Here is a 14,261-nt window from a genome sequence, read left to right as displayed (position 1 = left end):
GACTGGATTCCAAGAGAGGGGAAGCGTAGCAGGGGCGGAAGAAAGTTAGGTGGGCGGATGAGATTAAGAAGTTTGCAGGGACAGCATGGCCACAATTAGCGCATGACCGGGGTAGTTGCTGTTTATTTAAGCATTTTGCAAATGTGGCTCGCTTTTAAGCACCCCTTCTTATATCTAAAAAAACAGAAATGAACATCCAGTATTCTTTTTTAACTTTCACTAAGCTTATCGTATAGCTCAGTGTTAATATACAGGTTAAAATACAGTATTTACAGGTGAGGTTACAGAAAGCAGTAATAATTGGCAGTAAACACTGCTTGGATGGTGAAAAACATGGGAATCAGGTCATTTTATTTTCGACAATTTTTTTTGGCATAGGAGGCTAAGCAAATGGTGATGTAGCAACACTGTAAAGGCTGAATAAGATGGATGTGGAATGCGTTGATGACTTCTCTTTCTGTTTTTTATTTTGCCTTCGAAAGGAATTTATTCTGTTCCAGATAAAGGAGGCAGCTTTTGCATCTGCTACAGAACATCAGTGGATGTTGTGTGAAGCACTTTTTCCATGCTTTTTCACTACCTGAGCAAGGTAACTTTCTTGGTGCTTCATCACACAATTTATACAATCAACTTCCATTAATTCTACCCTCACGAGACTGACGGGTCGAATTAAGATGCAAAAACCTGCTGAAGCACCGTTGATTCATTTGGCAATATGTGCTTGAGTAACACGCCTCTGAAACGAATGTGCATCAAATTTCTATTTGTCCACAGTATAAAACTAAAGTAGAAACTCCACACCAAAGTAGAAACCTACGCGTACCTCATTTTTTAGAACGGCAGCTGATTTTCTAAAGCCAGCTTCGCTGTATTACAGCCATGATATGTGGTAAAGCATATGAATGCTACAACCACGGTTTTAGTTTCGCAATCGATTGCACAGCTAGGCAATTTTCGTCTCAATGTCCTTCGAAAACAAAAAGTGTTCGTTAGAATCAGGTAAGTACCACAACCGGACATTGTCAGCTACCGTTACTGCTTGAAAATCTTTCTCGGGTGGGTCAAAAATAGGCATTTCAGAGAGATGGCATTTGTTTAATGCATTCACTGTCTCCTAAGCTCTACTGAGACATGCGCTGCCACTAAAAGGGGTCATTATTGGGGTCTGGTCAAGTTCGCATTATCCGGCGAATGCCAGTTTTAGGATCGAAATGATGAATCCATAGAAATGCATGGGCGTTGGCCAGGTTCGAATTAACTGAAAAAATTAAATTAACCGGAGTCAGATTATTGGAAGTTTACTATACCCTTTTTTCTGTTGTTTGGATCGGACTGCTGGTACGATCTGTTGGGAACTCGGCGCTGACGCCCGTGGTTGTACCTGGGTCGCAAGCCCCAAGGGTAGCGTTGGCCTGGCGGCCTGGGGTACAACTGGAAGCATCCGAAGGTCCCGGCAAAGCATGAGTCGACTGGTAACAACGAAACAACTTGTTTATTTTAACATCGCAAAGAGTTGGCGGTCAGGTTGACCGAAGTAGAGAGACGGGAGAGCACTTTACTCAACAGAAGAAATCGGAGCCCTCCCTTTTGCGTCCGGGGGCAGCTGTTTTTATACTCTCGCAGTTGAGGGCAAGAAGGAACCCCTCAAAAGACGAGCACGTGAATGTACAATGGGCTAATGGTGACGCACACTGTCGTAGCGATGCCGTAGCACCATGACGAGCACGATCTCGTAGCACCCTGTCGAGCACGATCTCGTAGCACCCTGTTGTAGCGCTGCCGGTCGGGCACAATGACTGTAATGAGAGGATGGTCCCTGCTTTGGCATCGCCTGTTTCGGGCACAATGACTGGAATGAGAGGATGGTCCCTGCTTTGGCATCGCCTGTTTCGGGCACAATGACTGGAATGCGAGGATGATCCCTATGCGGTCGCATCGCCGCAGTCGCGCTTGGAAACACCTGGCGATGAGCGTTGCGGCGACGACGATCGGGCCAAAAATGTCTGCCGCCCCGCCGCAGTCGCGCCGGCAAAACCACGTGTCGCAGGCGAATCGCAACAGACCGCCCCGCCGGGGGAAGGAGATCCCGATGGACAGGGGACTGCATCCGCTGTCCGGAGGGATGTCGCTCGATGATGCACATAACCGAAGTCGGGCGTCCCTCGACGTTTCTTGAGCGCAGCGCACAGAGAAGGCCTCGTTCTCTCGTTCAGGTTCGCACGGGACACTGCAAAGTGACTTCGGGAGAGTTCACATTTTTGTTCTCGTTCCCGGCAAGCGTTAGAACTACGCTGAAACTCAACCGCTCAGCCAGCAAGCACGGCACAACCCTCACTAAGCCCTGCCAGGCTCTTTCCCCTTTTTATACCACTGCCTAGTTCCTTACAGTAGTCTAGCATCACTCAGAACGCGTCCACAAATTGAAAAATTGCACTAGAAAGCATATCATCACTTTGAAACACTAAACAAAAGCAATATGTTAAAAAAAAAATCCTGCCTCAGGAAGAAAAACATCAGTAACAAACAATTTTGAGGCTGATTCCTACGTTAGGGGCTTCGACTTAAGCCATCGGCGTTACCGTTGAGACTCCCCTTTTTGTAACGCACCTCAAAGGAATATTGTTGTAAAGCGAGGCTCCAGCGCAGGAGGCGGCCATTTTTGGGAGAGATGGTCTGCAGCCATTGGAGAGGGCAGTGATCCGTCTCAATGATAAACCTCGAGCCGGCTAGATAGCATGACAATTTCTGAACGGCCCACACGAGACACGCACACTCTTTCTCGGTGGCGCTATACGCCTGCTCACGACTGGACAGCTTACGACTAGCATACAGGACGGGGTGTTCTACTTCTCCATTTTCCCGTTGGCACAGTACAACGCCCATGCCTCGCTCACTAGCATCGCACTGAACAATGAACCCTTTTGTATAGTCTGGCGATCGTAGCACAGGCTGGTTTGTTAGGGCACTCTTTAGGGCGCTAAAAGCTCTTTCCTTTGTCTCGTCCCAGACGACTGTTTGAGGCTCTGTCTTTCTTAGAGCATCCGTCAGGGGAGCCGCGATATCAGAGTACCTAGGGATGTACCTCTGATAGTAGCCGGCGACACCCAAGAACGACCGAATATCGGTCTTGGTGCGCGGTTGCGGAAAGTCTCGCACAGCGGCCACTTTTATTTCAGAGGGGCGGCGACGACCCTGACCAATCACGTGACCGAGGTAGACAACCTCGGCCTGTGCTAACTGGCACTTAGGAGCCTTGACTGTCAAGCCCGCTTCGCGCAGGCGGGTTAGCACTGCCCGCAAGTGTGTCATATGCTCAGACCAGGATGCGGAGAATATCGCTACGTCGTCTAGATACGGTAAAGCGAATTCTTGCTGTCCCCGCAACACTTTATCCATGAGGCTTGAAAAACAGTATGGCGCGTTCTTCAAACCAAAACTCAACACTTTAGGACGGAATGTTCCCATTGGTGAAATGAACGCCGCATACCTACTAGCCTCTTCTGTAAGTGGAACCTGCCAATAACCCCTGACAAGATCTAGGGTGGAAATAAACTGAGCGCTACTAACTTTCTCAAGGCGCTCCTCGATGTTAGGGATCGGATAAATTTGATCCTTAGTGATGGAATTAAGCCTGCGGTAGTCGACGCAAGGACGAGGTTCCTTGCCCGGTACCTCAACTAAAATCAAAGGGGAGGTATAATCACTCTCACCTGCCTCAATAACACCGAGCCGTAGCATTTTCTTTACCTCCGCCTCCATAATATCGCTCTGGCGGGGTGACACCCGATACGCCTTGGATCGTACTGGCTCTGGGGAGGTAAGTTCTATATCATGAGTAAGTACAGAAGTCCTACCAGGCCTCTCAGAGAACAGACCTTGAAACTCTTGTAATAGCTGGTGTAGTTCGGTTTTCTGCTCGGGCGACAGCGGTGCTTTACTGATAAGGTCACTAATGACTTGACCGGTGTCTTCCCTGTTCGTCACTGAGCCTAGTCCTGGAAGCTCGACCGGAAGCTCTTCAGGAACGTTTATCATCATGCACACCACTGCTTCCCTTTGTCTATAAGGTTTGAGCAGATTACAGTGGTAAACTTGCTGTGCTTTCCGCTTTCCTGGCAGACTTACCACGTAGTTAACGTCCGACAGTTTCCGAACAATTCGTGCTGGGCCCTCCCACTGCACGTCTAGTTTGTTGTTTAGCGATGTGCGCAATATCATGACCTCATCGCCAACCTCAAAACGACGGGCCCTGGCTGTCCGATCATAATAAACCTTGGCCCTCTGCTGGGCCTTTGTCATTGCTTCACCTGACAACTCCTGTGCCCTTCTTAAGCGTTCGAGGAGCTTAAGTACGTACTCCACCACGACTGGGTCGTCGCCCCTACCTTCCCACGATTCTCGAAGCATGCGAAGCGGAGATCGAAGCGAGCGACCGTACACCAGTTCAGCTGGCGAAAACCCCGTAGCCGCATGCGGCGCGGTCCTTAAAGCAAACATCACCCCAGGCAGACACAGCTCCCAGTCAGTTCGATGTTCAAAACACAACGCTCTCAACACGCGCTTCATGACGGAGTGGAGCTTCTCAACGGAATTCGACTGTGGGTGGTACACTGAGCTGTGTAACAGCTTTACCCCACACCTTTCGAGAAAAGTTGTCGTCAAAGCGCTAGTAAACACTGTGCCCTGATCTGATTGGATTTCCGCAGGAAAACCAACTCGCGCAAATATGGACAGTAGTGCATTGACTATCTCAACTGAGCAGAGTTCTTTAAGCGGCACTGCTTCAGGGAACTTTGTCGCTGGGCAGATCACAGTCAAAATGTGTCTGTACCCCGTGGCTGTTACCGGCAGAGGTCCCACAGTATCAATAACGAGCCGTCTAAAAGGCTCCGTAATGATAGGTACCAATTTCAACGGCGCCCTCGATTTGTCCCCTGGTTTGCCCACCCGCTGACAAGTGTCACATGTCCTCACGAAATGGTCTGCGTCCCGAAAACACCCTGGCCAATAGTACTCTTGCAAGAGACGGTCCTTAGTTTTCTTAACTCCTAGGTGTCCGGACCACGAACCCCCATGCGACAAGCGCAACAGATCCTGACGATAGCATTGAGGCACGATCAGCTGATCGAACTCCACTCCTCTTCGGTCTAGATACTTCCGGTACAGGACTCCACCCCTTTCCACAAAACGCGCAGTTTTCCTGGCGATACCTTCTTTGACATTGCAGCGCACGTTTTCCAGGCTGCCATCCTTTTTTTGCTCGGCTATCAAAGCCGACCGGCTGACTTTTAGCAACCTATCAAGTCCGTCTGACGTAGGCGCGATGAGCAAATCAGTAGATAGCTCTTCTAACTTTCCCGCGTCGGGCGTTTCCTCTCCAGTATCTGGCGCCTTCAACGCTACAGACTCAATTTTATTCTGTTCGGGCGTGCTCTGAATATCAGCTTGCTGCGCCTCTGACCCTTTTTCGTTGTTTGATAACGTCGGCCCCGCAACTACCGCCTTTGCAGCGAGCTCCCGAACCTTCGATCTGGTTAAGGCCTGAACACTAGCTTCACCAAACAAAAGCCCCTTCTCGCGCAGGAGGTGATCGGACCTGTTTGAAAATAGGTACGGGTACTGGGGTGGCAGCATAGATGACACTGCCGCCTCTGTCTCAAGCGCTCCGAAAGGTCCTTCAATAAGCACTTTTGCTACCGGCAGACACACGCTATGAGCTTCCACGGCTTGCTTGATCCACGCGCACTCGCCCGTGAACATATGGGGTTCTACGTAAGATGGGTGAACTACATCCATCGTAGCTGCGGAATCGCGAAGCACTCGGCACTCTTTCCCGTTCACGAGGAGGTCTCGCATGTAAGGCTCGAGAAGCTTCATGTTCTCGTCAGTGCTGCCTATTGAAAAAAAAACAACTTTTGGTGTTGTTTCCGGACACTGCGCCGAAAAGTGACCCGGCCTCTGGCACGTATAACACAAGCGCGCTCGCCTCATCTCGAACCGCTTTCTACGTTTGGCAGCCGCCGTCTCTTTACGTTTGGTCGGACTGCTTTCGCTCGCATCCGCACTACGCGTGTCCCCCTTTGCTCTCATGGGTGTGAACTTCGGCCTCTCAAACTTCGAGCCAAATTCACCCTTTTGACCGTCCTTAGCTCCGCGAGCTCGACGCGTCACAAACTCCTCGGCTAGCTCAGCGGCTCTAGCCACCGTACTCACGTCTGGCCTATCCAAGACCCAGTATCGCACGTTCTCAGGTAACCGACTATAAAACTGTTCTAGCCCGAAACACTGCAGAACTTTATCGTGGTCACCGAACGCTTTCTCTTCTTTGAGCCACTCCTGCATGTTCGACATAAGCCTATACGCAAACTCTGTATATGACTCACTTTTGCCTTTCTCATTTTCCCGAAACTTCCGACGGAACGCCTCCGCAGACAGCCGGTACTTTTTTAGCAGACTCGATTTTACTTTGTCGAAATCCTCTGCTTCCTCTCTATCCAAGCGAGCGACTACGTCGGCTGCCTCGCCGGGTAACAAAGTGAGCAAGCGCTGTGGCCACGTTTCCCGAGAGAACCCCTGCTTCTCGCACGTTCGCTCAAAGTTAACCAGGAACAAACCAATGTCCTCTCCAAGCTTAAACGGCCGCATCAGGTCAGTCATTTTGAACAATACGCGTTCTCCTGCACCGTGTGCCTGACTTCCATTACGAGCGCGTTCCATCTCTACCTCAAGACGCTTCATTTCCAAAGCGTGTTGACGGTCACGCTCTTCTTTTTCTTTCTGCTCTTTAAGTTCGCGCTCCTGTTTCTCTTTTTGCTCTTTAAGTTCGCGCTCCTGTTTCTCTTTTTGCTCTTTAAGTTCGCGCTCCTGTCTTTTTGACCTCTCCTCAATAGTCTCAAGGCATTCCGACAGCTCGTCATCCTCAGCCTCTAACTCAAGAATAGTCCTTAGCAGTTCAGGTTTTCTTAGTTTGTCTGAGACATCCAGACCCAACTCTCTTGCAAGCTCCAACAATTTCGGTTTGCGCAACGACTTCAAATCCATGGCTGCTCTGAATGCTGCTTTCTCTACTGCTTACTATTGTCTTGCCGCAAACTAACCCGGCAGCAACGACAACCACAATTACCAGCTCTGTTTCTGACACTAACAAAAGCCTGGCAAAGCTCAGAAGAAGAAAGTCCCGCACTCACCAAACCTCGCAGGCAGGAATTCCGCGCAGTCGTTCCGCTGCAGGCAACCAGTCATCACACAGGGCTCGTTGCACTGCTCCCGGATCGTCGTTGAGCTGCTCAGCATACAGTCAACTGCATCTCTTCGCTGCTGGCCTCCGTTGTCGCGATCTCACCGCTGGCAGACAGTTGTTTGAAGTCGTAGGCGATCTCACCGCTGCCAACCAGATGTTTGGATCGGACTGCTGGTACGATCTGTTGGGAACTCGGCGCTGACGCCCGTGGTTGTACCTGGGTCGCAAGCCCCAAGGGTAGCGTTGGCCTGGCGGCCTGGGGTACAACTGGAAGCATCCGAAGGTCCCGGCAAAGCATGAGTCGACTGGTAACAACGAAACAACTTGTTTATTTTAACATCGCAAAGAGTTGGCGGTCAGGTTGACCGAAGTAGAGAGACGGGAGAGCACTTTACTCAACAGAAGAAATCGGAGCCCTCCCTTTTGCGTCCGGGGGCAGCTGTTTTTATACTCTCGCAGTTGAGGGCAAGAAGGAACTTCTCAAAAGACGAGCACGTGAATGTACAATGGGCTAATGGTGACGCACACTGTCGTAGCGATGCCGTAGCACCATGACGAGCACGATCTCGTAGCACCCTGTCGAGCACGATCTCGTAGCACCCTGTTGTAGCGCTGCCGGTCGGGCACAATGACTGTAATGAGAGGATGGTCCCTGCTTTGGCATCGCCTGTTTCGGGCACAATGACTGGAATGAGAGGATGGTCCCTGCTTTGGCATCGCCTGTTTCGGGCACAATGACTGGAATGCGAGGATGATCCCTATGCGGTCGCATCGCCGCAGTCGCGCTTGGAAACACCTGGCGATGAGCGTTGCGGCGACGACGATCGGGCCAAAAATGTCTGCCGCCCCGCCGCAGTCGCGCCGGCAAAACCACGTGTCGCAGGCGAATCGCAACACTGTTCTCCAAGATTTAATATGTAGTTTTCTTCTATCAGTGTGGCAATGGTGCTAAATTTAGCATTTGTTTGAATCATTGTTCCAAGGACAAGCTACAAAGTAGGGGCACACTTTGAGACTTGAAACATTTCCACATATAAAGGCAGGGCATGTTAACATCTGTACACTTAACATAAGTTGGCTGTATTGTCTGCATAGCATGTGGTTGCTTTTTGGAATGTGGTCTTTTTGTAAAACAAAGTTGCATTTGTTTCAAATAAATTGCTGAACCATTGCTTGTGTGTTTTCCTGTGCTCTTTGTGCTGATTGCACTTTTGAAAGTGCAGTGAGCAACTGCAGACTGAAATGCACAAGGCTTCACTTTATCATGCCAGGAAGCATTTTGGCTTGACAAAGGAGCCTTAACCCCTTCCATGCACACACTTTTTTTGTACAAACACATCAAATGAAAGACAGTGACCTCTTCTCATGTATTTTAAAGCCTGGCAGTGTTAAAGACAGAGTGAAGTTGTACAAATACAATTTACTGTTAAGTATTGCTGCTAAGACCTCATGCTTGTGTATAGTATATGCATGCAGTGCTGGCTATGCCGTGGTAGAGCCGTGAAACAGCTTTCACCACACTGCTTGCTATAGCATTGCTGTGTTCTGCAACCTGAGGTCAAAACTATAAATCTCTAGAAGTTCAGCAGCACAATTGACAGCTATTTCCGTATGTTCGATGCACTCCTGGCCAGGGACTTTTCGTCCTGTAGGCAAAATAGATGGCTGCCTCGGACGCTGTTTTGGAAAGAGCGCAGCGTACCTCGAAAGCTTGCTCGCAATGCTGCACCAGCAGGTTTTGCCAGCGAGAGTGGAGGGGGGCACAATAATTTGACTTTACACGGTGCGGCACAATACCTTAAAATGCTGCTGCTTCTGGCTTCTGTTTACTATGACATGCTGGTGCACCTCAACATGGAGCAACCCCATTTTACTAAAATTCTGAATTCTTCTACCGACATCGTGTGGTGTGGCTATCTATGATCACTGTATAAAACCGGGGCAAACAGCATGTCTAAAAAGTACAAAAGCTGGTATAACTGTAATGAATGACCTTCAGTCATCCGAAATGTACAAAATCGCAAGAATTGGTCAAACTCAAACACTGCAGAGTTTAAGTAGTCCTGGCACAATTTTTTTCTTATGCGTGTGTAGCTGTCATTCAGTTAACTACACTACAAAACGTCGAATTCCTTCTATGTGCAACAAATATATCCTTAACGCCAACATTTAAACATGTGCCAAAGGCAGTGTGGCCCCATAATCTGGTGACAACATTGCATGGTGGGTCACAAACAAATGATGCATGCTGCAGTTGTTCATGAGTAAGCCATGCCATTATTAGGTCATTGAAAACTGAGCATGTTAGGACCACTATGCAGCACAACATTGGTCTTTCCTTTCTGTCTTGGTGCACACCGGGGAGTGGGTGCATGTTAAACACCTCAGGCGATTAAAGTTAAGCCGGAGTCCGCAACTATGGCATGCCTCGTAATCGTATCGTGGTTGTGACTTATAGAACACTAGAATTAAATTAATCTTAATTTAGATGTTTGAGAAGAGTCACAAGAAAATTGATTTAGTGAAGCAAGTTTTAGCACACATTAAGAATCGCTCAAAGCACATGCAGCTTTCAGTGGCATGGTGTGGTCATAAAAGCTGCCATTTGGAACCAGATTAATATAAAAAAATTCAGTCCAAAAGTTTAATGTCAGTGCTCCTTTACATGTAAGCATGAGGGACACATCTTTAAAGGCATCATCTAAATCCTGTGTAAGTATTTATTGGTGAATATCAAATGGCCCTACATCTAAGGAAGTTATAGGGTGTTATGATAACAGGAAGCCACAAGATTTTTGTTGTGCACTCTTCCTATAGAGACAATATAGGGCAGCAACAAAATAGTTGGGCTTAGTGAAGAATTCATTCAAGATCCTTGCCAATTTGGCAGGTTCACTATGATTAGAGATGATGAAGGCCGAGCACATTGAAATGCATGCATGCCCAAACCTCATTAGCATTGCATCACTTATTTCAAATAACTTTCATTTTGTCATTTTGCCAGATTAAAAGTTCTAAAAACCTGCTTGACTGGTTTCAAGAACTTTTCAAGAACAGTTTGGTTCCATACGAATGCAGCATTGTCAGTCTTTAGTGAACTAGACCCATCTTTACTGATATGCAATTAGGTAGATCAAAGCAGATGCTGTCAAAGTGCATGTGCAAGAGTGTTTGGAGTGGGCATTCCTGGGTTATGTTGCCAAGAAGGGAGTTTTGAGCTTAATGCACACAGCAGCTATAGCATATGAAAACCAGCACTTTACTCATTTTTTAGATACCGCAGGGCTTGCGCTAACGCTGGTCATAGTCTACTATAATTTCTACCATATATTGCCCTTGTCATGACAAGTTATTTTTATTGTCCTACAATATATTCCCTCTGTGTACAATCAACATCTCTGCCAAGGACAACAGAAACAGTATGATTGGAAACTGCAGAATTCTCCATCTGCGGAGGTGGCTGGCTGATTGCCGTATTAGATGCTTTGTGAGCTGGCATTGATGTGTGAATCTCAACTCGTCTGCAAGCATACAAAATAGGCTTTGGGATACTTTTACCACAAGAAGAGAGACTAGAATGACTGTTGCCTGTGACATATGGCACATACCCATGACGAGGGATCGGCTAGGATTCCCCATGAATAAAACATGAAATAGCTTTATATTCCCACTAACTTGATAGTACATAATACTGATATGTAACAAAAATAAACAACAAAGTAACTGAAAAGCGAACAGGTCTACTACGATTGAGCCACAAGGGGAAAGATGGAAACATTTGTGTTAATTGTATGAAAAAAATGTGCCTAAGATGTCATCTTCCCAGCAGCAACAATATGATCATGCACAAACTAGCATTGCTCTTCAGGCACACCCCAGGCTGCTCACACCATTTTCTACAAGATTTGAAGCCCAACAGGCAAAAGGAGTGAATACCTTCAGCATAAAAGAAGAAAGTTATTCTATTCCATATCCTCACATGAAACGCAGCAATATTGTTACAAGCCATTTTCACACATTGAAGGCATCAGCAAAGTGATGAAGACAATTGAAGCACTCATGTTCTTATTTCCATTGCAATACAAACCTACACTTGGTCATATGAAGGTGCATATATATGTACCAAATTCAACCGTGTACTGTTATGAGGCACATGGAACAGACATTCCAAGGAAGTGAAATATTTGTAATGCAGTTACTTAATTTGTCCAGTCAGAAGGGCAATGCGCTAAATACAAAAAGAACTCGTTACAGGCCCACTATGCAATGCTTTTGCCAAACTATCCAAAACTTCAATGTGTGCAAGTCCACAATGACCAGGAAAAGAAGTAAACAAATTTCTTGAAGATGGAATGAAAAAGAAATGTTGCGACAATTGAGAAATGAGTTCTTTGCTTTCTAGTGGCACACGGATAGACAGTCGGTGGGCACAATTTGAACTTGAACTCATGGCAGTGTTGCAGGGGCAAATACCACTCATACTTCCGAGAAGCGTCGGTCACAACGCTGAGTTGGAAGGGAAACTTTACAAATACTTCTTCGGAAGTTCAAGCATCTGACCAGTAAGTAGTTGAGCATGACTAGGGGAAATATGATCAATTTCACAAATAGCACCATTCCAAAAGAACAGCACACTGCATTGATTTCTCAGGTGACAACTATTTTTCGAAAAGCCTCTGCGCGCGTTAATACAACCTGAGGCAGCTTAAATCTAGGTCACATGGAATCGAAAAATACAGCAGCGGGTGTAACACTTAAATTTGCTATCTCGCGAACATGAGCGAAAACTTCAATTTGAAAAGGTTTGCTCGAAAGGAAAACTCACGGCCGTAACGCTACTGCCCATCGCTACTTGTGTGAATAAAAAATAAAAAAAAACATCTGCACGATGAATAGACACTTCGTCGATATTTGAAGCAGATCGTTAGTGGATATCAAGCAATGTGCACTGGATAAGAGCGAAACATGTAACCGATTGACTGACAGAAGTAAGGCTCATAGGATAAGGTTTCTCTATCTACACCGATAATGCAGCACGTATTGTGCAATTAAATCGCCCGTAATGCGCAGCAATTACCGCACTCGATTGAAGTCACCATCGCAGCGACGCGCTATTTATTTCAGGACCACAAAAAACAAGGTATTCACCTAAGTACAGCGGCGGTTTACCTGTCGGCAAGCCCCTAACTCGCATATGACGAAAGCAAATGTCACGGAGTCCAAGCCCACGATTGCTCAAGTCAAACTGCGCTCGCACGAATATCGCGCACGTTATACGCTTTCGACACGCACAACAGCACGCCAAGCGCGCGCCGACACGACGGCAATGGCTAATCTACGTTCGAGAGTAGCTCTTTCAAAAAAGTAAAAACAAGCAACAATGTGACGTCACATCCTGCGGAAAAAGAGTTGTTCTCCTTTCTCACCTTCTCTCAGCTCACGCATGCGCAGTGATCACGGAGCACTCGGGGGCGATGTTCAGGTGTTGTCGAATAGGGGCCACCATGGTTATGCGGCCGCAAGAAAAAAAAGGCAGCGCCAGCGCCGCTGCGCATGCGCGAGACGCAAATAAGCTTTTGCTTTTCCGCCGGCAACGCTATTTCGCAGTAAAAGAGCAGCGACCCAAACTCGACGCAAAAGTTTTGCGTCAACCAACGTGGCGGAACCCACTGAAGTGAAAGCTCTCGCCGTGTACGACATTCGACCTCATTCGCTAACGCCATTCTTAACCATGCACCACGTGCGATTCAGATCGCAGCGACTATTTCGCAAAGCCCCGCTATCACCCATAAGTATTGAAAAAGCTTACCTACAGCATCCTAGAATGCGACATCCTCCTTCGACAAACTGCAGCACCGCGCAGGTTCGATGAACACCGAAAATAAAGCGCCCGCAAGTGCGAATGACGAACCGGACGACATCGACAGGCCCAGTGTCAAACTCTACGGGCGGGTCTCTGTTTCCTTCTATGATGATGATGATAGCATGATGATGGTGTTGATTTCAGTTTTGCTAGCTGCGAACCGTCGACGGAAGGAGAAGTTATGCATACTTTGGCGCACGTTCGGCGCAGTTTGCCACCAAAATACAGTTTCGGCGCACAGGGCCGCTCTCGGCGCAGTTTGGCGCAGCTGTTCCCCCACTGAGTTCTGGAAATAGCAAAACCAAGCGCCTTTGCGTACTGAGAGACCCACTTGTTTTACTTGCGTTCATTGCTACTCCTTTTACGTTTATTTTTATACTAGCGTTTTTTCTGGAAGCACGGCGGTTTGTGTCCCCCAACTTTGGGTGCGCAAAACCGTAATCCCCTAGTGAGAAGGGTACGTGGATCCAGACGGGTGGGTTAACTGAAGTTTGACTACGGCAGGCAAGGTCTATCCCCACTGGGCAGCAGGTCCCGCACCAGAAGATAAACATATTTTCTACGAGTTGGCCGATGTGTTGCTCGACATCTTTTTCTCTAAACGAGTGTGGTCGCTATACGTCTAAGCTCAGAAAAACGTTTTTTTTTTTTTCGTTTTACATGTATTTGAACAGACCGCGTCGGAGTAGGGCACGAGCTTAAGTTTCCTCTTAAGAGGAAGCTTTAGCTCGGGTGCTCCTATCTAAATACATGTAAAAGGAGAATTAGTTTTTCTCGGCAACGACTGCACCAAAATTGACGATGTTTGTTGCATTTAAAAGAAAAACTTATAATCTGGTGACTGTTAGTTTTGAATTTTCGATTTAGGCCGTCAATTTTTTATTAAAATCGGCAAAATTCGGAAATTTTCAGAAAACGAAACGATCAAGTTTACAACTCTGTCACTCAACAACGAAAACGGATAATACAGTTCTGTGAATTGCACCTAATAGTACAGCTAAAGCGGAGAAAATTGATATGTTACACTAGGATATAAAAAAATTGCGTATTATAGAAATACAGCTTTTGCAGAAGCCTTGTAACCAACGTAACAAGTTCACGTAAGATGTAAAATGACATATCGAATTTGTCCGCTTTGAATGATCTAATGGATGCCTT

The 14,261-nt window shown here is 47.2% G+C and overlaps 1 long non-coding RNA gene across 1 annotated transcript; it reads right to left on the bottom strand.

Moving 5' to 3' along the window:
* Positions 1 to 383: 383 nt before the first annotated feature.
* LOC142575585 (uncharacterized) lies at positions 384 to 12,546 on the bottom strand. Its single transcript, XR_012826689.1, has 2 exons — positions 12,389 to 12,546; positions 384 to 522 (listed from the first exon to the last, which is right to left on the bottom strand). It is a non-coding gene; the product is annotated as an uncharacterized LOC142575585 (long non-coding RNA).
* Between the last annotated feature and the right edge of the window lie 1,715 nt (positions 12,547 to 14,261).

The sequence above is a fragment of the Dermacentor variabilis genome, chromosome 3 (assembly GCF_050947875.1).
Source record: "Dermacentor variabilis isolate Ectoservices chromosome 3, ASM5094787v1, whole genome shotgun sequence".
In the NCBI taxonomy this organism is placed as follows: domain Eukaryota; kingdom Metazoa; phylum Arthropoda; class Arachnida; order Ixodida; family Ixodidae; genus Dermacentor; species Dermacentor variabilis.
The sequence above is the reverse complement of the archived record's forward strand: the minus strand, read 5'-3'. Positions and strand labels throughout refer to the sequence as shown.